The 21,490-nt window shown below is 44.6% G+C and overlaps 1 protein-coding gene and 1 pseudogene across 2 annotated transcripts in view; both read right to left on the bottom strand.

Moving 5' to 3' along the window:
- Positions 1-21,490, bottom strand: part of Tmem132d (transmembrane protein 132D) — a 605,099-nt gene that overhangs the window by 250,049 nt on the left and 333,560 nt on the right. The window lies entirely within an intron of this gene.
- On the bottom strand, positions 1,014-1,401 carry LOC110557622 (profilin-1-like; annotated as a pseudogene).

Genomic DNA, 21,490 nt, shown 5'->3' with positions numbered 1-21,490 from the left:
TAAAAGGGACAGTTTGGCTTTAATTGCTACAGTAATGGAGCTTTCAGATATTACATTCCACTGAAAGGCCCCAGAGCTCCATTTCTGTATGGTCTCTGCTCCAGTTATATCCTCTGCAGAGTTAACTGAGATTTCCTGATAAGACATTTACACCCCAGTAAAAACCTGTACACAATACCCTATGATTTCACCTTCCTGCCAAAACTACAGAAATCTATCCAGACAGAAGTGGAAACAAAACAAACCAACAAAATGAGATAATGGTCGGACAGGGGTGTACATGAGGTAACCAGAGGAAAAGAAGTAATTTGTGAATTATTTACAAAGTGATTCTTTTAAATTGATTGTTTTTATATCATTGTCTAAATTGGATAATTCATTGTCCAGGTGAGGCTCTTCAAATACCTTGGGATGTAATGGAATCTTAATCACCAGTACATTCAAAAACATAAAAGCAAATCCTAGACATGAATGAGAAAGTAGCCAAGTTCCCAAGCACATCTCTCTGCTGTGTAGTGTTATGGCTGACAGGACATGAACTCAGGAATGCTTCCCCTTGGGCTGGAGAGAGGGCTCAGTGGTTAAGAGCGCTTGCTGCTCAACAGCACCTGAATTCAGTCCCCAGAACCCATGTCAGGCAGCTCACAACTGTCTGTAACTCTAGCTCCAGGGGATCTGATGCTGTCTTCTGGCCTCTGCAGCATTGCATTCATGTGCATGTGTGCACACACACCATACCACATCACACACACACACACACACACACACACACACACACACACACACAATCTAAGTAAATAAATCTTTTTTTTAGAATTGTTTTTTATTCAGAAATTTTTTTTTCCGAACACATATAGGAGGGGGTATGAGTGGGCCCCCTCTGCCCATGTGGTTTTGACAGCAACAAGAAAATGGGATAACACCCCCCCAAAAAAAAAATAATGGTGTGTGTGTATAGAAAGAAGGGGTACTTTAAAAGCTGAAGGGAACAGTGGGGAAGGGGACAAATGAGGTCAGCACTGGGAACGTTGCAGGTGAGAGGCCATTTTATAACACTTCCTGTTGATCAAACCACTGTGGACATCTTCTTTACCCATCTTGGGTAAAGCATGTTGGCAGTCATGGTGACAGTGACATTGAAGGCTACTCCAGTGCTCTTCGTAGGAAGATCCGTCCTGCACTAGTGAGTCCCAGATCACAGAACATTTCTGGCCCCTGGCTCCCAAGTAGCAACCCATTCACGAAAAACTTGACTGGTCTTGCCTACCAGGACACCAACCTGAGCTGGTGTAATGCTGACAAAGGTCTTCCCTGCCCAGACAGAGAGCAAATCCTTGCAGCCACATCCTGACAGGTTCAGCCCACCATGAGGCTGTTGATATAGGCATTCTACCCATACATGGCACTGGTGCTGGGGCTCCTCTGATGGCTGCTGTTGGGGACTGCTGGCTGGGCTTGGTTTGGCAGGCTGGAGGAGGCAGAGAGCTCCGGGCATGCACTGCTGTCCAGAATGCACTCTGTTAGCTAAGTAAATAAATCTTAACTGACTTCTAGATGAACTTTGCTAAAGAGGCCAACCAGATTGCTGCTGGGGCTAACAAGAGCATAGTGGGGCATCAGGAAGCCATTGTCCTATGGCTGACTCCTAGAATCCACCTTTGTGCATCTTGGGTGTACAGTTTCATTGTGGCTTTGCAGATTCACAACAGCATGAAGTTGCAAGAACACTTGATTCTTGTCAACCCCTATCAAGTTTTGATGGTGCATGACTGCAAAGGGCTAGCAGATCCTCACTCCTATCTGGTTATGAGATCATGTGACTAACAGAAAGATCCATAAGAAGATATGAGTGACAGCTCCTCACTCTCAGCTCTGCAAGTGTAGCTGGTGAGATGTGTGCCAGGTGAAAGGGATGTTCCTATGCACACACCTATGGTCCTAGGAGCAGATAGTGGAAGAGCTCAGAACTATGAAGACATTGTAGTCTTTAGACAAACCAGCCAACACTTGAGTTCTACTCAGCACTAGTTCACGGAACCACCTAAAATTAAATACCAATAAATCTACATCATCTCTCCGAAGAAGAAGTATAAAATGGCCAACAGGTGTGGGAGAAAAAGTGCTCAAAATCAGCAAACCTCAAAGACTGTATAAAAATTCACAGCGAAACGTTGCCTCATTGTAGTAGGAATGGCTTTCATCAAAGAGTGAGTGACAAATGCTCAAAAGGATTCAGGAAAAGGGAACCCTACCTCATGCTTGGGGAGCGTGGATTAGTGTAGCCACTATGAAGAACAGTGCGGAGGCTCTTTAAAACGTAAAGTATGAACTCATAGTGGACCTGCAAACTTTGCAGGGGACCTGTACAAACTCAAGCCAGACCCAATCGCATCACGGAGGGGGGAGATGAGCAGGAAGTCCCACCCCCTAGCCAAGAAGCTATTCATAACTACTAGCTTCTGGGAAAGGAAGAGTCAGTTTTCTTTCAGGGTCTGGCCCCTGGAAGGCTGTCCACACTCCAGTGAAGACCCCACACCCAAGCATACATGGACAGCACAAACTATACTCAATGAGTTAAGAAAAATAGAAGGACATGAAGTTGGATGGGTTGGGAAGGAAAAGCAGAACTGGAAGGAGCTATAGCAGATACGATCCATTATATGAGACTCTCAGAGAATTAATAAAAATTGTTATTAAAGAACAACACATATTAAGAGGGAAAAAATAGAGAACTGGACTGTAATGAGCAGCCCTACTGCTGGGTCTACAGCCAAGTGGAGTAAAAGCTTTCTGCCAAAACAACACCCGCTCTCTGTATTCACTGCAGTAACATTCACAGTTAATGACCAAGATACAGAATCAACCTGCTTGCCCATTGACTGACTTGATAAAGGGGCAAAACCAATATGGTATGTATTGTGTACAACCAAACACTGCACAGCCACAGGAAGAATGGATATTGTCATTTGCAATGACAAGGATGGAACCAAGTGTGTGACTTTTTTAAAAGAGAAGGAAAAAAAAAAAACAAGACAGAAAAAAACCAGGCACAGAAAGACTATCTTCACTGGCTCATTGAATGAGGAAGCAGAAAATGGTGATGTCATAGCTGTTGAGAGTGGAGCAGCTGTCAGAGTGTATAAGGAAGATGGGTGTTGGGAGGGAAAGAGAAAAAAAAAAAGCTGAATTGATGGGTCCTAAGTTACAGGCAAGAGTGAGGAGCTCTAAGTGATTAGAATTAAGGATTGTGTGTTGGCCTCTTTGTGTAGCCATGCCTAAATACCTGACAGAACAAGCCAAGGGAGGACAGATGTATCTGGCATCAGTTTTAGAAGCTTCAGCCACAGGAGGAACACAGCACTTTACATCATGGTGGCCAAGAAGCAGGATGAAAAGCTCATAGGAAAGAGCAAAGGTGAGTTAAACCCCAAGGAAAACCCACCCCCAGTAACACACCTCCTAACTGGACTGGACCCCCACCTTTCACCACCTCTTGATAATTCCATCACATTATACATCTATCAATAGATTGATCCATCTATAAGTCAGAGTTCTCATTATTCATTTCTGGAAATACCCCCAAGGACAAGCCTAGAGGGAGTGGCACTTCTCTGCTGTCCTACACATCACCAATATAATCAAGTGCACACGTAAAATTAGCTATCACATACCAATATGTCTACAGTACTAAAGAAAAAGGTTTTGCCATAAATACTGATGGGTGACTAAGGAAGTAGGTGTGTGTGTGTGTGTGTGTGTGTCTAGAGTATTCACTTATTAAATGTCAAAAGTTTCCATCAATTGACACACTTCTGTTTTCTACATATAAGTTTGTTTTGTCTTTTACAGACAGGGTTTCTTGCTATAGTTCTGGCTGTCCTGAAATTAGTTCTGGAGACCAGGCTGGCTTCAAACTCAGAGAGATCTGCCTGCTTCTGCTTCCCGAGTGCTGAGATTAAAGGTATGCAGCACCACAGCCTGGGTACATATAAGTTTAAAGCACATACACACACACACAAAACAAAACTAAAACTAAAACTAAAACAAATTAAAACAGAAGAAAAGTGTGCTATTTAAGTTTCTGGATTATCCTAGGCACTACGTTATGTATTTTTGCAGAAGATATTTCAGCAGAAAAATGACAGATTCAGGACTTGCCACCTATAGGACCAGGGAAGAGTAGAAGATGGTCTTCAGAAAGGGAGAAGCCATGAGTGATTGTCAGACATGACTTGGACCATTCCAGAGCTCAGCCTTCCTGCTTCCCGTCTTAGGCCAGGGACTTCCAGGAAGGAGCTAAAACTGGAACTGTATGTATGGCAGAAGGTGGGGTGATGTCATTTGGCTTGCCTCTTTTAGTCCTTGTGTGGCTTCTGCAATGTCCCCATCAGTGGTCAAGGAGAATACCATTCACTATATCCAGGGATATATGGGTCTCTATATAAGTCTCCTAAGCCTGGCACATGCTCCTCCCACAACACTGCCTTCCTGCCTCAGCCCCTAACCCCAGCTCCTCTTCTTTAGCTTCTCCCAAGGCCAGATGTTCTGTATTACCTCTCATGGTTGTCAAGCTGGACTGAGAACAGAGATGCCAGCTGCTGGATTGGCTCTTATCCTCCAGAGCCATGAACACCAGATGCCTTGTAGGTAACTTTCATTCAAGGCTCTGCTTGACAAAGCAGATCCAGGTCCTAACACATGCCACTGCCTTCTGTCAGCCTTGCCTCCTGGATTTGACAATACCCAATGGTCACCGTGCTTCTACTTCTGACCTCTGTGATTCACTGTACCTTCAACAGTCATATGTATTCAAATCATGCCAACCTTACCTCAGAATCCTGCTGCTGCCCATCCCCCATGCCACCCTCTTTCTCTTCTGATAAATCCACACTGGATAATCCTTTCCACAATCATACCATGTACATGTCTGTCTCAGGACTGTTGCCCTGGTCATTTATCCCCTGAATTCAGCTCTCTTCTTCCACGTGTAGATTTCTTGGATCTCTGCTTGGGTCAATTTCAGAATAAACTCCCTCTTATCACTGGGAAGAAAGTCAGACCTTGACCACAACACTATCTCATCACTTAGCTTTACTTCATTACTGCTAATACATTACCTATAGAGGGAGGAAGGAAGATGAGAAAGAGTTGGAGAACAGGTAGAGAGGGATGTAGAAATATGTGCGGATGGATGGATGATTCCATGAATGGAGAGATGGATAGATGGATGGATGGTTATAATATGGGTGGACGCGTTGATGGATGAATGGGTGGATGGGTAATGGATGAGTGGGTCAGAATAGATGGACAGAAAAATTCCTAGAGGCCAGGTGTATGGATGTGAAGATGAATGACTACATGGATGAATGGATGGAAGCACAGATAGGTGGGTTTTATGTCTTCTTCCTGTAATAGGTACTGCATTAGGGCAGCATTTTCACGTTTTATTTATGCTACATTCACAAGTGTATCAGTTTTCTAAAATTTGGTACCAATTTAAACACTTAGAAGCACTTTGTGACAAATGACTAATTTTTGAAAATGAATAATATTTTATATCGGTTTGTTTTCTTCTTTTTCTACCTCTCATTCAAGCCTTGCTCCTCTTGTGCAAAGGAGGGTTAAAACAGGAAAGAGAAGGAAGCAAAATTAAAAGTCCCCTGACTGGTTTCTTCCATCTCAAGTTTCATAGAAATGGTATTTTTTTACCACTACAAGAGCCAGCTAGATAAATTATAGCATTTTAAGAAATCCTAGGACTGAGCAAGGAAAGAAAAGCCTGCTTCTCCAAAGACAAGGCATATGCATAGCTGCCAGAAAGTGCTAGGCAGGAGAGGTCACCCAGGGAGGGCAGCATTGAGGTGCAACCACAGAAAGGCTCAAAGGGGAATGGGGTTCCTAGTCTTGGATAATGGGTGCTCCTAGTGAGGGCACGTCTGACAGTCAGAAGGGCCTGAATTGACCAACATCCAATCAGATAGATAACTGGACTTCAAAGTCACAACAATGAGAACTGTGGGAAGCAGAAAGTGGCACCTCTTGCACATTGGAGTTTGGGCCTTGGCCCCTTCCCTGTAACCAAAAACCCTTTGGGAACAGGCCATCTGTCCTTGTTTTCTTTCTGTTACTGCGATAAATAATGTGACCAAAAGCAACTTAAAGGAAGGAAGATTTTTATTTCAGTTCCTATGTAGGTCACAGTTTATCACTGAGGAAAGTCACAGCAGGAACCCAAGTAAGAACTAAAACCTAAAACCACGGAGGAATGCTGGTCACTCTGGCTCATGCTGAACTAGCTTTCTTATACAGGGCCAAATGCCTAGAGAGTGGTGCTGCTCACAGTGGGCACCCCCCCCATATCAATCATCCTTCAAGACAGTTTCTTACAGACATAGACATAGGCCAAGCTGATAGAGGCCATTCTTCAGTTGGGGTTACCCCCTGCCAGGTGTGTTGACAACCAGGACTGACCATCACATCATCTTTCCAGAACACCAAACAGTAGCCAGCAACTGTGAGATCTCCTTCATAACCCAATTGAGTTACCTGAGGAGGAACATTATTCTAGAAGTGCTGGAGGAGACGATTCAGCAACAAAATGTCAAGAGCTATAATTCCCCTTCCTTCTAAGATCCTTCCCCTTAATGTTGAGACAGTTATATAAACCCAGGTGCTCCGAGAAAATATCAGGTGATGAGTGAGGGCAGATAGCATGAACATACATTTTGACTCAGCCCCTTAGGTGGATGAACTTAGCCAAGTTGCTTAAGTCTCTGTGCCTCAGTTTACCAATACATAAAGAACGGTAAGTGTAGCCCTTCTCTGGGACAGCTATGGATGTTTAATGTGTTGCTATAGCAGTTTTCTAAGGAAAACTTCATGATAGGCAAGAAAAGCCATGGGCTGTCCAGTGACAGCATGAGGCAAGTTTCTTTAAGATCTAGAACCCTGCAGTCAAGGACTTCCAGGATGCTACCGTAGAAAAGGCAAGCCTGAATACTTACTTAATCAGGGTCAGCCAGAGAACACCTAACAGGGCTGTGAGAAAGTACCTAAACTCCATACTCAGTGTTGATCAGAGCATGACATGAAGTTGCCCAACATGATCAGAGAGCAGCCTGAGTAAATGACACAGTCCAAAAATGAAATGACACCTCTGTCTTTCTGCACTTAGCTTATTTTCACTTACCATGACAATATCTTCTCATACTATTGATTGGTTAGCTTAGACCGTTGACACAACCTAGACTCAACTGGGAAGAGGGTCTTAAAGACAGTTCATCTAACTCAGACTGGCCTGTGTCTGTGTCTGTGGGAGATGGCCTTAATTCAGTTAACTAATATGAAAGACCCAGCCCACTGTGGGTAGTACCATTCCCTAAACACGAGGTCCTGACCTGCAAAAGAGTGGTGAAATCAAGCTAAAAACAAGCAAGCAAGTCAGCATGTATGTCTCTTTGTCTCCTGGCTGTAGATGTCATGTGACTAGCTACCTGAAGTCTCTGCTTTGATTTCCTGACTTTCATTGACTGTAATCTGGAACTGTGGAATGAAATAAACCCCTTTTCTCCCATAAGTTGCTTTGGGGCAGTGTATTTCATCACAGTAAGAGAAACGAAACTAGAATCCCATGTTGTCATAGACAGACTTTCCTTACTTTTGTAAAGGTTAAATAGTATTCCATTTTTTTTCACTGGTTTGTGCCTAGATCGTTTCTGTATCTTGGCTCTGTGCTGCATAAACCAGTCACTTCCAGCTATTCATTTCATTTCCCTCCAGAAGTGGAATTACAGGATTATATAGCAAACTTGTTTTCATTGTGAATATTTTCTATAAATACACGGAACCAATGTATATCACCAACACTTTCCACCTAAGCCACTGTATGTAAAATCTCTGGGTGTGTAACAGCTTAGCTAGTTTTAAATAAATACCACTTAAATGCTGCTAGAAGTAAAATTTAAAAGAATGGAATATAGCCAGCATTTGTGTCTCTTTTATACCTTTTCATATTTTTTCAAATTTGATAACAAACATCTCACAAGACTCTCTTATGATACCATACTTTTACTGAAGAGATGAGAGGAAATGTAAGAATTCCCCCACTCTGCTGGTGGAGTATATGGGATGTGTAACCACCCTGTCCTTTGAAAAATGCCTGTGAGGAACAGAGCAAACAAACCTGGCGTGGAACACAGACTCTAGATAGCTGGGATTCTGTGCTCAGGAAACACTTGTTTCAAGACCCTCTAACAAGGTGCAGTGATCCGAGGGACTCTTCAGAGTCCCAAACCGGAACCCACCTACATACTCTTCAAAGGGATAGGTGCATGACTTTTGATGAGTTTGTTTAATGGATGCCAAGGACAATATCCACTACACTTTAAATTTGTCTAGTATTTAGAAAACAATTTGAATAACATTCAAAGCAGTAAAAACAGACATACAGAGAGAAAATAGAATAATAGAATTTAAAAATTAAAACAGACCAGTTATCTTAATGATTGCATGATAGAAAGTGAGCAAAGAGAAAAAGGGAAGAGATTTTTGAGTGCTGGATGCCAAAAATTATATCTCACCACCTTGGAGATGAGTCTTGCTGTCATTAGTTTGGTAAAAAGAACAGAGAGAGACAGTATCCCATACCACTTCATTTACACTACACGGGGACAGGTTACAGGAAGCCCCAGCCTGTGATTATAAAGGATACAATGACTTTTCCTTTGGTGATGTCTGAGTATTTATGGACAAGCAAGGACTGTAAGAATACCTTTTAGGGACATTCCCATGCTTAGGTCTGGCTGGTAGATGCCTACAGCAGGAATATGGGGAATTTCATTGTGTCATCCACTTCAGACCTTTGTATTTTTTTCTATGTGTAATTCAGTGGGAATTAGCTGTCAAATATCCTGACACTACCAGGGAGGTATTAGAAAGAAAGGAATTGTAGTTTAGAGGGGGAGCAGATCAGAAAGATCACTGGGTTATGAGTTTATGGAGCCTGTCTACAGCATAGAATGCAGAGTCTTGAAAATCCTATTGCCAGCCAGGACTTCTACACTCTAGAGCTACAGTTCTGATGCTCAGCCTGGGATCATGAGCCACACTCTCTGCAGGGTTTCCTTAAACACACAGGAAATTAGGTAGAGAGGAAAGTGAGGCTGCCTGGGAGGTCTCTGGAATTACTGCATCAATGAGGATTAAATCAAAATATCCCAAACTAGAAATGCACAAACCTTCCCTTTGGTGACTGACTTCTGGAGAGTTCTGGAGGGCAGCTAGAGCCCTGCTGTTTGGGCTGAAAGCCTCATCTAGTGTGGAGCAAATCTACCCAGGGTAATCCAGTTGGGCACTGGGTGGCTGCCCAGCTTCTCACAGTGAGTCAGCTGCAGTTTTTTCAATTCTACTTTAGCAGTTCTCAGTGAGTCAGTATTTTTAAATGATAGCTTAGCTCCCGCCTTCAGTACACAGTGAATTAATATAAAAATATTACATTAATATCTTCCCCTTTTCACTTTGCCCACTTTCTATCATGCGAGTATAGGCTAATTTTTTATTTTATTAAAATATTTTATTAAGGTAAATTAATTTAAGAGATTTATTCTATTCGCTCTTTCTTGTGTGTGTTTCTATTCTGAATGTTCATCACACTGTTTTTTAAATATTAGAAAAATTTGAAATGTAGTGGATCGTAGTGTTTTCTTTCCAAATGCAATCTGGTCCCCTTCGGGGTGGATGGACTGCATGTCCCTATTTATTGATTTCAGGCTAGAGCAGGTGGACTGCGTTAGTGAACTTGTGGCACAAGACAAGTGAGATATGAGCCCATGAGCCAGATGCCTAAGGAATTATTTTGTGGTTACAAGAAAGAGGCCAGATAGATTGGATAGATAGGATAAATAGCCAGGATGAATAGACTGGGAGTGGAAAAAGAAAGGACCAGTTCTGTCTCACTGGGTCTTGGGGAGAGGATGCCAGAGACCAAGAGGAACAATAACAAATTAGCATGCATTTCTTGTATAGGCCACGGACTTGAGAGACTGAATGACTGCGCAGTGTGTCATAGCCAAGGAACACTGACACAGGTATACACGGGTATCCTTTTTCCAGACTCCGTGGTTTGTGAATAGAATAAGATTCTCATGTGTCCAAAGAGAGCGAGAGGATAGCCAAGAAGTTGCTGACCTGCAAGGTGATTTACAGAACGATGTATTTATACTGCAGCGATATATAGCTGAACCCCTGGCAGACTTGACTCATGGCAGCAGATATTAGACGGTGATGATGGTCAGACCCAGGTCCCCAAGACTCTACTCTCAAACTCTACTCTCAGAGTAGCCCCTGTAAGCTACTCAAGGCTTGTGAATAATGATGCAAATAGTGTGTAATTAGATTGCACCCTGAACATTCAACCAGCAGAAGAGAGACTGGAATTAAAGAAGGAAGTATCTTCTCCATGTATTTAGGTCAGACTTGTATCAACAGTCACTCTTCATTGATCCATATTTTATTGTCGTTATTTTGGTTTTCTGAGACAGGGTTTCTCTGGGTAGCCCCGACTTTCCTGGAACTTGCACTGTAGAATAGGCTGGTGTCAAACTCACAGAGATCTGCCTGCCTTTGCCTCCCGAGTGCTGGGATTAAAAGTGCGCCACCACCACCCAGCTCATTTGTCCATCATTGATTGGCAATTCTTAGTTCTCTCAGTGGTGCTGGGTAGGATTCAACTAGGAAGACAACTTTCACCAGCATCAAGATAGTTTAGAAGACATTAGGCAGATGTTAAGATGTTCAAAGTGCTGCCTGTCTTTAAAGCAATCTCAAAAACAACTCCCAAAGGTGTTGGTACAAGTGGAGACCACAGTGGGATTGTCAAGATAAGGCATGGAAGAAATACCAATCAAAGAAAACAATCTGGGAAGGATACAGCAGGGAAGACGGATCTCCCCAGACCACACACTATAGCCCTGGGAGAAGCTAATATCTTGGTAGGGGTGGGGTGATGGGGACTGGATATACTGGAAAGGCAATATCAAGAATAGAAAGGAAGGTAGGAAAAAGAGATGAAGATGATGGAGAGAAAGAAGAAGATGCGGAAGAAAGAGAAGGGAAAGAGGAGGGGGAAGAAGGCAGGAAAAAAGAAGGAAAGAGAGAGAAAGGAGAAAAGGAGAGAAGGAGAGAGAGAGAGAGAGAGAGAGAGAGAGAGAGAGAGAGAGAGAGAGAGAGAGATATTTCCCTGGCTAAAGGGAGCTACATTCCCCAGGGCATTGCTCGCTCACCCAAGGCTGGTCAGTGCACTGCTGAAGCCTAGTGACTCAACAGCAGAGTTGTAAGGGGCTCCCTGGGATCCAAGGCTCTCCAGTGTCAGCCCAGGACTCTGTTGAAAGCACTCAAGTCCTAGCCTATGGTTCAATTTTTTTTTTCCTGCCGCTGGGCTGCCGCCGGATGTCTCCCAGGAGGCCTGGATGCAGCTCAGCGAAAGTGCCTGCTTCTCCCACATGAAGGTCAGAGCGCAGTCGGCTTCTGGACAGAAACAGATAAAACTTGGAGTCTCAGCTGAAGCGTGCAGAATGAGGTCTGTGCTCCAAGGCTCCCAATCTCACTGGGGCTGTGGAAAAGAGTTTTCCCACCAAGTTACAGTTAGCTCTTTTTATGAGATTGCGGGCACCAGACGGCAGCAGAAACTCGAAGCTCCGAAGCTGAAGGTGATATCGTATGCAATATTTTAGCTGTTGGATACTGGCGAATGCCTCTGTCTGATCTGGTGACCGCTAGAATGCAGGTTCCAGGGCTGATCCAAGCAGAAGGAACTTGGGACTCTGAGAGGTCCCAGCTGACTCGGGCGGATTGAGCAGTTGCCTCTAAGGGGCTGGACAAACTCCAGCAGTGACCAAGGCAGTTCTGCTATGGCTGTTGGACCAGAAGTCAAAGCCAGAGGTCCAGCAATGAATCCTTCAGGGAGGAGGGAGCCTTCTTTCCCCCAGAATAAACAACGAGTCTCAGGCAATCTTTGATGAAATAGACGGTGCTCTCCTGTTTATTGCATGTGAACAGGGACTTATAAACCTTGGGCAGTGGGAGGGGTTTTGAGGATGAATGCGTGTCATTGGCTGGGACTAGGAAGCTGGCAATGCCGTATTTGCATAGGGAACGGTAACAGGAGACAAGCTTCTGTGATGGACCGCTTGTAACCTTGAGTGACCACCTGTAACTTTGGGGGCTGTGTCATGTGCTCCTGAGGCAGGAAATAAGGAGAGAGCTTTGCCCCATGCCGTCCGTTCTCAGTATTAGATTTTAAGTCTCAAATGTGAGATTTCTGGGGTTTGAACATGCTCCAATCTCAATAGTCCCATGTCAGTTCCTCGGAGGCATGGTCCACAAGCCTGACACCAGCCTCTCCTCTGTCCACTCCCGATGCTGCTCTTCAGGGTAGGATCCTAAAGATTCCTCTATTTCAACCACAGAGTAGCTTTCTGGGAGCTCTTCCCCTAAGGTGAGTATGCAGCACCTAATGAGATTCTCAAGGTGACCCACCTCTGGCTGGGCTCAAATTCAGGTCTGAGCCATCTGTGGGACCCACCGAACCATTCATTCCTGCTCGGATATCATCAAAACGGCTTTCTATGCATTTTAATCCAATGATAAATATGAGATCAAGCCTCAAGCTGTGCAGTGAGCAGTGATGACTCATACCAAGGATCCACGCTCAAGGGTGTCCAGGACACCAGTCAAGCCCAAACTTCCCTAGTGGCCTGTCTATCCTCACTCCAGGTTTGCCTCCCAAATTCTCCCTCTCTTTATCTCTTCTTCTCACCCTTCCTAATCTGCCTTTCCTCCTCATCTCCCCAGCAGAAAGTTTTTTTAGTTCCTGATTGTATTCCCCGTGGGGTTCCAGCTTACGACCCCCAACCTTCTCCTCAGAGGGCCAGCCCCTCTCCATGCTGTGCCTTACTCTCTGAACCAGAGAGAAGCCTCCTCTAACCCAGCATGGGCACAGGCACGTTTCTTTGTCCACAGGGACAGCTTGCAGTTTTATCCTGTGACCCCAGTGATCTCAATCACAATGTCTATAATTTTAAATATGTTTAAACGAACTCTTTGGCAGCTTCATACGACGCATTTTGATCACATTCAGCCCCAACTTCTTCACATAATCCCTCCCCCTCCCACCTCTACCTCTCTACACTCCCCCTATTTCATGTCCCTTTAAAAAAGTTTAGTAGCATGTCTACTCTGATCTGTGCCCTCGCATGCTCTCACAGGTGTGGGGCCATCTACCAGGGCACAGTGAAACTTCTGGGGTCTACATCATTAAAGAGAACTGACTTTTCCCCCCCAGAAGCCATCAGCTGAGTACAGTTCCTTGGTTCTGAGTGTGTGTGTGTGGGGGGGGTCATGAACCCCTTCCTACTCCGTGAGGGAGTGTTGGCTATCGTGACTTTGGGCAGGCAATCACAGTTTCTACGAGCTCATGAGTGCAGTGGCCCCGTCATATCCCTAAGACACCCTTTTTCTCTGATCTTCCCCGGCTGCTAGCTCTTACAGTCTTCCCACTCCTCTTCCTCTATGGTCCATGATATTCAAGATGTAATAGAGATGTCTCAATTGTAGCCAAGCAATCCACTGACACTTGCTATCTGCTCTTTAACCGGCTGTGAGTGTCTGCCTTAACCACCACCCTCTGCACAAACAAAACAAAACAAAACAACAACAACAAAAAGCTTTTCTGATAAGGTCTAGAGATCTGAGTTTAGAGGACACTTTGATACTATGTTCATTTGACAGAAAAATGGTAGTAGGGTCTTGTGCAGAACCAGGCCAAGTATGGTGGGTCTTACATTCAGTGGTTGGTCATATCCCAAACACCCTTGCACTGCAGTAACAGCTTGACTCAGTTCCTGCAGTCCTGGTGGGACTTTCTGGTTGGCCTTTGTAGGAGAACATATCCAGCAGCAGCTTTTCACTGTTTTCCTCTTTCCTCCCTCCTTCCTAGGTGCCTATTGGCATCAAGAAGTCAGTACCCAGGAGGAACTGTCTCTGGATTCCTTCTACTGTGCATACCTCTGTGGAAAGGCTCATGACCTTCCTCCAACCCCCAGTATACTCACACCCAGATATGTGGCTGCCTCTGATCCATCTATCACATCCAGAAATTCAGAGCATCTCTACAGCACACTGCTGTCTAGTTTTTACTCTGCTCCACTTCCAGGGCTATGTACAGTGCCCCATAGAACCCCATACCAGGTCTTCCCTGCTGAGTCCTATATAGTAACAGGTCTTGGCTGCTGTTCGTTTCATAGTATTTATTGAGAATATGATGTCCCAGACCTAACAGGAAACCTGTACATGAAACAGGCAAGATCCATGCCCTGTAGAGATATGACAACTCTCGAGTAGCATACCAGCATCCCATCTTTACTCACTGACATCCTATGTCCATTGTGCTCGCTTACTCTCCTCTCTCTCTTTCACACACACAGACACACATACACAGACAGACAGATATACACACATACTTCTCACACCTCTGCTCTGCAGAGCTCAGGTCATCATTTTCCTGAATGATGACACAGAATGAAAATATTCACAGCATGATAGTTTCTTGGATCATAGATAATGCAGGAGCATCACAAAACTGATGGGAAATGGAAAATTAAATGCCGTCGTTAATGATACATTTGAGACTCCCGTGTTTTACAATTTCTTCTGTTATTTGAAGGAAGGGGAAATGCCATGGTGGCTATTTCTTGTCAGAGCAGCAACTGGGCCAGCCAAGTTTTAATCAACTTGTCTGGCCTTGAGACTCAGTTGGCACCAACTGTCTTCCTAGCCTGTTGAGTTTACTGTTAGCGAGTGAGTTTCCGAGTGGATAGCACTCAACATCTTTCATCTACCACTTCAGGTCCAGATGGGCTATTCTCACTCCGCACTGGTGGGAAGCCTCGAGATCACAAACACCGTGGGGCTGGCTGGTGTCTCACAAGCACAAAGCACCTGTTCTTCTTCCCCCCTCCCCCCATTCCTCCGATGTCACCACAGTGGTTGTAGAAGTAAATGCAGTCTCAGGCTCAGAGGGCATAGGACTAGGGATGCCACTCAATTAGTAAGATGCTTATCTAGCAGGCAGGAAGTCCTGGAGGTTCAATCCCTATGAACCACAAATGTTAGTGCACATCCATAATCCCAGCACTCAGATGGCAGAGGCAAGAGGATGAGGAATTCAAGTCATCCTCAGCTACTTAGAGAGTCTGAGGACAGTGTTAGCTACATGGGATCCTGTCTCCAAAACAAAATAGACAAACAAACAGCACATCAGAAAAGCACCAGCACTTTTATCCAGTGGTATTTTTATTTGCATTTGAGGAATTTCTATCTCAGATACTAGGGTCCAAGGCTTCTGTTCTCAGTCATCTAGGACCCTCTTCCTGCTCAAGACAACAGCTCTATAACGCAATGCCATACTGATTAAACATACTTGCTTTCTTAACTGAAATACCTCACTTCGAAGGAAGCTTTATGGCCTGGCTGTTAAGCACAGACTGGCATCACTCACTTTCAACATAAACAAGCAGGAGGAAAAGAAAGCCACGATATTGATTCCAGATGCATCCTGCCAAAGGTTCTGTGTCTAGACATGAGCAAATGATAAGGTTTAAAGATACTGTGGCATTAGTGGCCTTTCTCCTTGAGATAATAAAACTGCAATAGAAGTGTAAAGTGAAACTTTCTTTGTAGAGGCACAACACTGCAGGCTGGGAAGGTAGTTCAGTGGATAAAGAGCTTGCCATGTAAACCTAAGGACTGGAGTTCAAATTCCCAGAACTCACGTAAATTACAGGAGGCTGTGACACCTCACACCCATAATTCCAGTCTTGGAAGGTAGAGACAGGGCATCCTCAGAGCAAGCAGGTTAGCTCTTGGTTTGATGGAGAGACCCTACATCAGTGAATAAGATAGAACAATGGAGGAAAGGTTTTAATGTTAACCTTGGGTCTCTACATGAATGTGTACACATGTGCAAAAGCATGCATACATTCACACAGGCACACAATGTGTATGCACACACACACACACATGCAGGTATAAAATTAAAAAAAAAATAGATATGGGATTATATGATTATGCTGCCCTTTGCACATCCCAGCTTGCTGCCTTTGGGGGGCCAATGAAATGAACAGACTTTCCTGAGTACATAATACAACAAATGCATGGTCATCCCCCAACTTAAACACTCCTATTTATCTTTGTGTGTATGTGTGCCTGATATGTGTGTATACATATTTCTGTATGCAGGCGTGTGGGTGACAGGACACATGTGTTATAGTCAAAAGACAACCTGAGGTAGTTGGTCCTCACCTTTTACTGTAAATGAGACAGGATCTCTTCTTTGCTATTTATCAATGGCAGTCTAGCTGGTTCTGGAGCGTCCAGAGACCCTTTGTCTTGTCTCTTTCTATCATTGTATTTCTGGGGTTACAAATGCATTCTACTGCTGAAGGTTTTGCATAGACTCTAAAGAGCCAAACTCTGGTCCTTCTACTTGTTATCCAAACTCTGGATAACAAGTTCTTTGCTAACTGAGCCATCTCCTTGGCCCCTCAAGTGAACCTTTTTAAAAAGTGTTTTCATTTATTCTTCTCTCAGACAATATACCTGACCTCAGCCTCCTATCCCTCCAGACTCCACCCAATTTCCCCTGACACCTCTCCTCTCCTCTCCCCCAGATCCACTGTTCCTTTGATTCCCTTGAGAAAAGAGCAGGCCTCCCAGGGAGGGCATGGTATAACAAGATGCGATAATACTAGCCCCAAACCCTCATAACACTCTGGACCTAGTAGGAGAAAAAGGGTTCTAAGAGCAGGCAAAAGAGTCAATATAACCCCACCCCCACTTTTAGGTGTCCTACAAAAACCCCAAACTAAATAACCAGAGTTCATATGCGGAGGATCTAGTAAAGACTCATGCAGGCTCCATGATTGCTGCTTCAGTCTCTGTAAGCCCCTATGACTCCTGCTTAGTTGATTTTGTAGGCTGTGTGCTCCTAGTATCCTTGACCCCTCTGGCTCCTACAATCGTTTCTCCCTCTCTTCTGCAGGGTTTCCTGAGCTCTGCCTAATATTTGGGTGTGGAAAGAATGACACACTCGGTGTACTAACAGTAACCTTGGCCACATAACCCAGATACGTGAATTCATTTGATTCATCAGATATCTTTAGACCTCTGGCATTGCCTCCAGATGGGTATTTCAGTAATTAGAAGTTTCTAGAACTGTTTCTAGGCTCTTCCTGGGCCCTAGGAAACTTGTGCTCATTTGCTTCTGGTGCTCTGGACCTCACACTGTGGATTACCTACCTTTACCGTTAAAAAGGTTCCCTTCATAGGCTTCCCAGACCAATGCTGAAGCATTCCCCAGTCAGCCTTAGTACACTGATGCTGGACAGAGGTTTCTGAACACACTCAACCAGAAAAGCCTGCCAGCGCAGGCAGAGCAGGCTCTACTGAAAGCAGTCAACCACCTCTCTAGAAAGCAGTGTTCAAGACTGTAGAAGCATTGCTAAAACTCAGACCTATATCTTGGCAGAGCTGAACCCACTTAAGAATCCTGTGAGGACTCTGGGTAAGTTCAATCCTCATTCAGAAAGGCAAAGAGGATGGACATCAGAAAAGGGGGAAAACAGAGAACACGACAGGAGCCTATCACAGAGGGCCTTTGAAAGACTCTACCCTGCAGGGTATCAAAGCAGATGCTGAGACTCATAGCCAAACTTTGGGCAGAGTGCAGGAATCTTATGAAAGAAGTGGGAATTAGAAAGACCTGAATAGGACAGGAGCTCCACAAGGAGAGCCATAGAACCAAAAAGTCTGGGCACAGGGGTCTTTTCTGAGACTGATACTGCAACCAAGAACCATTCATAGAGATAACTTAGAACCCCTGCACAGATGTAGCCCATGGCAGCTCAGTGTCCAAGTGGGTTCCCTAGTAATGGGAACAGGGACTGTCTCTGACATGAACTGATTGGCCTTCTCTTTGATCACCTCCCCCTCAGGGTGTGTGTATGTGTGTGTGTGTGTGTGTGTGTGTGTGTGTGTGTGCAGCTTTACCAGGCCACAGAGGAAGACAATGCAGCCACTCCTGATGAGACCTGATAGACTAGGATCAGATGGGGAAGGGGAGGAGGACCTCCCCATCAGTGGACTGGGGGAGGGGGAGGGGTGGAGAAAAGGGAGGGTGGGATTGGGAGGGGAAGAGAGAGGGAGCTATAACTGGGATATAAAGTGAATAAACTGTAATTAATAAAAATAAAACTAATCCTCTGTGAGCTTTTGGCTGCCTATCTGCTGTGGTCTGAGTGATCTGTACAGCTTCTGGGTAACTTGTGTGACATGAGTGTTAAGTAGCAAGCCCACCGAAACAAATCATGTAAATGACTGACATGTTATGTTATGAGCAACACACTAAGAATGAGTAAGACTCTTATACTTGACTATGTAAAGTGGGGTGGATTAAAGTGTCCCGGTCAGGAGCCTGTCCAGTGAGGGATGGCCACAGTGGGGCTGGCTTTGTGGAAGGAGGAATTCAGAGAAAGTCCCTCTAGGTCAAGTGTAGTGACTTCAAGATGCTGACAGGCACCTGGGAAGGAAGAAAGATTCAAAGAATGAAAAACCGATGCTGGTTACAGGTACCATTCTGGAATGTCCCACCTGCACCATAAGACCTGGTTATGTTGCCATGGCAGCAAAAGGTACCTGAGGGGAATGTTTGCCTGGGGGGGGGGGTTGTTGACTCAAGTTTTTGGAATGGTCAAGGAGGAGAATGGAGATTAGAGAAAGATACAGCCTCGGGTCACAGGATGTGGGTAGGGAGGGAATGGTATGTCTTCCGTCTGGCCTCCAAGGTCAGGCTAGGGAGATAGAGTACAGTCTTTGAGCTACCATGTATTCAGACTGGTTCCTCCTTTACTCCAAAATTCTGTTCGAGAAGCATGATGGATGATCCCTCCCTGTCTTCCCACTTGGCCCACTTTCTAGACCTGTGCAGATAATCATTAGTGTTTTGCCTGAGAAAGGGACACTGTGTAATGGTACTTGCCTTGGGGGAAACTATAAATAACCAGCATGCCAAATGTCAGGATAAATGTGCACCCCTGTTAATGGTGATGACAGCGGTAACCGAACCTGGCTTCAGCAGATTAAGAACAGACCATCAACCTTCTATGGACTTGGTCAGTTACACTCCAAGGCCATTTCTGAGGAGGCAGGGGCTGCACTCCTTTGCAACATTGAAAGGCAATGTGGCTTGCACCCATTGCTCTTGCTTTTACCAAATGCTGCTTTGATTTTCCTGCGGTTCTTAAACTCATCACCAATCTTTCCCGGAAACCCAGACACACATGACTGTTGGCTGCAGCAAAGGCATAAAGTCCTCAGGGACCTAATGAGCAGCAGTCCTCCCTTCTCTCTAGTGAAGCACGATTAAATGTGGGCATAAGAAACCCATGGCACTAGGGATTGTTCAGTTAACCACGTGTCTGCCATATAAGCATGACAACCTGAGTTTGATACCCAGAAATGCTATACAAAAGCCAAGCATGGTGGTGTGTGCTTGTAATTCCAACAATAAAGAGGCAGGGACAAGCAGCTCTCCCAAAGCTTACTGGCAAGCCAACCTATCCTACTTGGAGTGGCCTAGACCAGTGACGGAACTTGGCTTTTTACAAAAGGTGAACAGCTCATAAGTAATGACACCTAAGGTCATACTCTTAATCAGTGACTCCCCCTTCAGTTCCAATTACAAAGGATTTGATGATAGTGTATAAAGAGTTCCTAGAATATGGATAAAGAAGACAAATAGTTTTTTGGGGGACGGGAGACTGTCAACTATGAACAACACCATAACACAAGGTATTGAACTACCAGGAATTCCTAAAGGAGAGTAAAGGAAGATGGAAGCAGGGAGCAGAGGCAAATGTCATATATGCAAAGGCACATCAATTGAGAAAACATTGTGTATTCTGGAAGCTTACTGGACAGTAAAGCTTGAGGAGCATGGAGGAGTATCAGTAGACATGGCTGTCTGCGTATGGACATTGCCCAATCTGAAAAGGAAACAGAATTATGCTCTCCAGGCAGCTGAGAGCCAGTGATTTTAACAGAAGTTCACATAGATGTATTATGTTTTAAAGCATGATCTTTCTCTTTCTGTTTAGACTGAACCCTAGAAGACGAGCAGAAGAGGAGGGAGGATTCTAGACAAGGCTACTACAATAATCCAGATAAGAGCTGATGCTGAGAGAGCAGAAGTCAGCAGGTTAAACACCTGATGAGCAGACAGAACAGCTCGTGATTGAAGTCAGAGTGGATAACAGAAGTTGAAAGCAAAGGCTTTGGCCCGAAGGACCCGATATCAGATCTCAATGCTGCCACCTCCCAACTCCGCATCGCCCTGTCATCAGGCTGCCAGCACCACTTTCTCACTGTAAACTGGAGATGATTTTTAATGGCTTTCTTGGGATCATGATGGCTAGATAAAAGAAGACACAAAGATTCATGAGCAGAGTCCTAAATATGTCCTGACCATTTAGCAAACAATACCTGCAGTCTCCCTTGCATGGTTGCTGTTGTTTTTAATAAGATGCAGGTGGGAGGACCCCTCTCCCCAGTCCTCCATCCCAAGAGCTTCACAGACACTCTGCCTGAAGATGGACTAACTCCAACCCCACACTTTGTCCTTTCTTTCCCATTTTTACATCTAGCTCTGTCTAGGTCCTTTCATCAGAAAAGGGACCTGGTTTTCTCCACAACTCTCTAGCCATGGTTGCAATACCAAGAAATTTTCTTCATGAAATTAGAAACTTGTTTGTTCCTGAAGCATGGTATGGATGAGCCACCAAATATTCTCTTACTTTTAAAAAGATCCACTTATTTATGTTTCACTGTCATGAATGTGTGTATGCCTGTATGATGTGTACCTCCAAGGTGTCCTTAGGAGGCAAAAGAGAGCATTGGATCCCCTGGAACTCGAGAAACTGATGGCTGTAAGCTGCCATGTTACAGCCATGTAGGTGCTGGGAACAGATTCTAGGTCCTCTGTAACAACAGTATATGCTCCTAACCACTGAGCCATCCCTCCAGAGCCACAACATTCTTTCTTATGTTAGTTAACAGAGCCCTCATTATCTTCTTTAACAAGAAATGACCCAAGGATTTGTTGGTCCTGAATGCCCTTCCTGCCCCCACCCAACAACCATCCCAAATCAACTCTTTCTTCCATGAAACATATCTTCTGTGGCCCCTTATTTCTTTTCTGGATTGGCTTGATGCAGAGGGAAGTACCATCTGCAGGGAGTAGAAAAGGGAAGGAGGCATGTGTATTCTTTTTCTGCTAGATCACTGGCTCTGACAGAAGTCCTGTTTAGACATCACATCCACACACCTTTTTGCAGGCACGTGGTATCCCCAGATCCAGGATGCTGTTTCTTTTCCTCCTTGT

This window comes from Meriones unguiculatus, chromosome 4, assembly GCF_030254825.1.
Source record: "Meriones unguiculatus strain TT.TT164.6M chromosome 4, Bangor_MerUng_6.1, whole genome shotgun sequence".
Classification (NCBI taxonomy): Eukaryota; Metazoa; Chordata; class Mammalia; order Rodentia; family Muridae; genus Meriones; species Meriones unguiculatus.
Note: the sequence above shows the minus strand (reverse complement) of the source record. Positions and strands in the feature narration are given on the sequence as shown.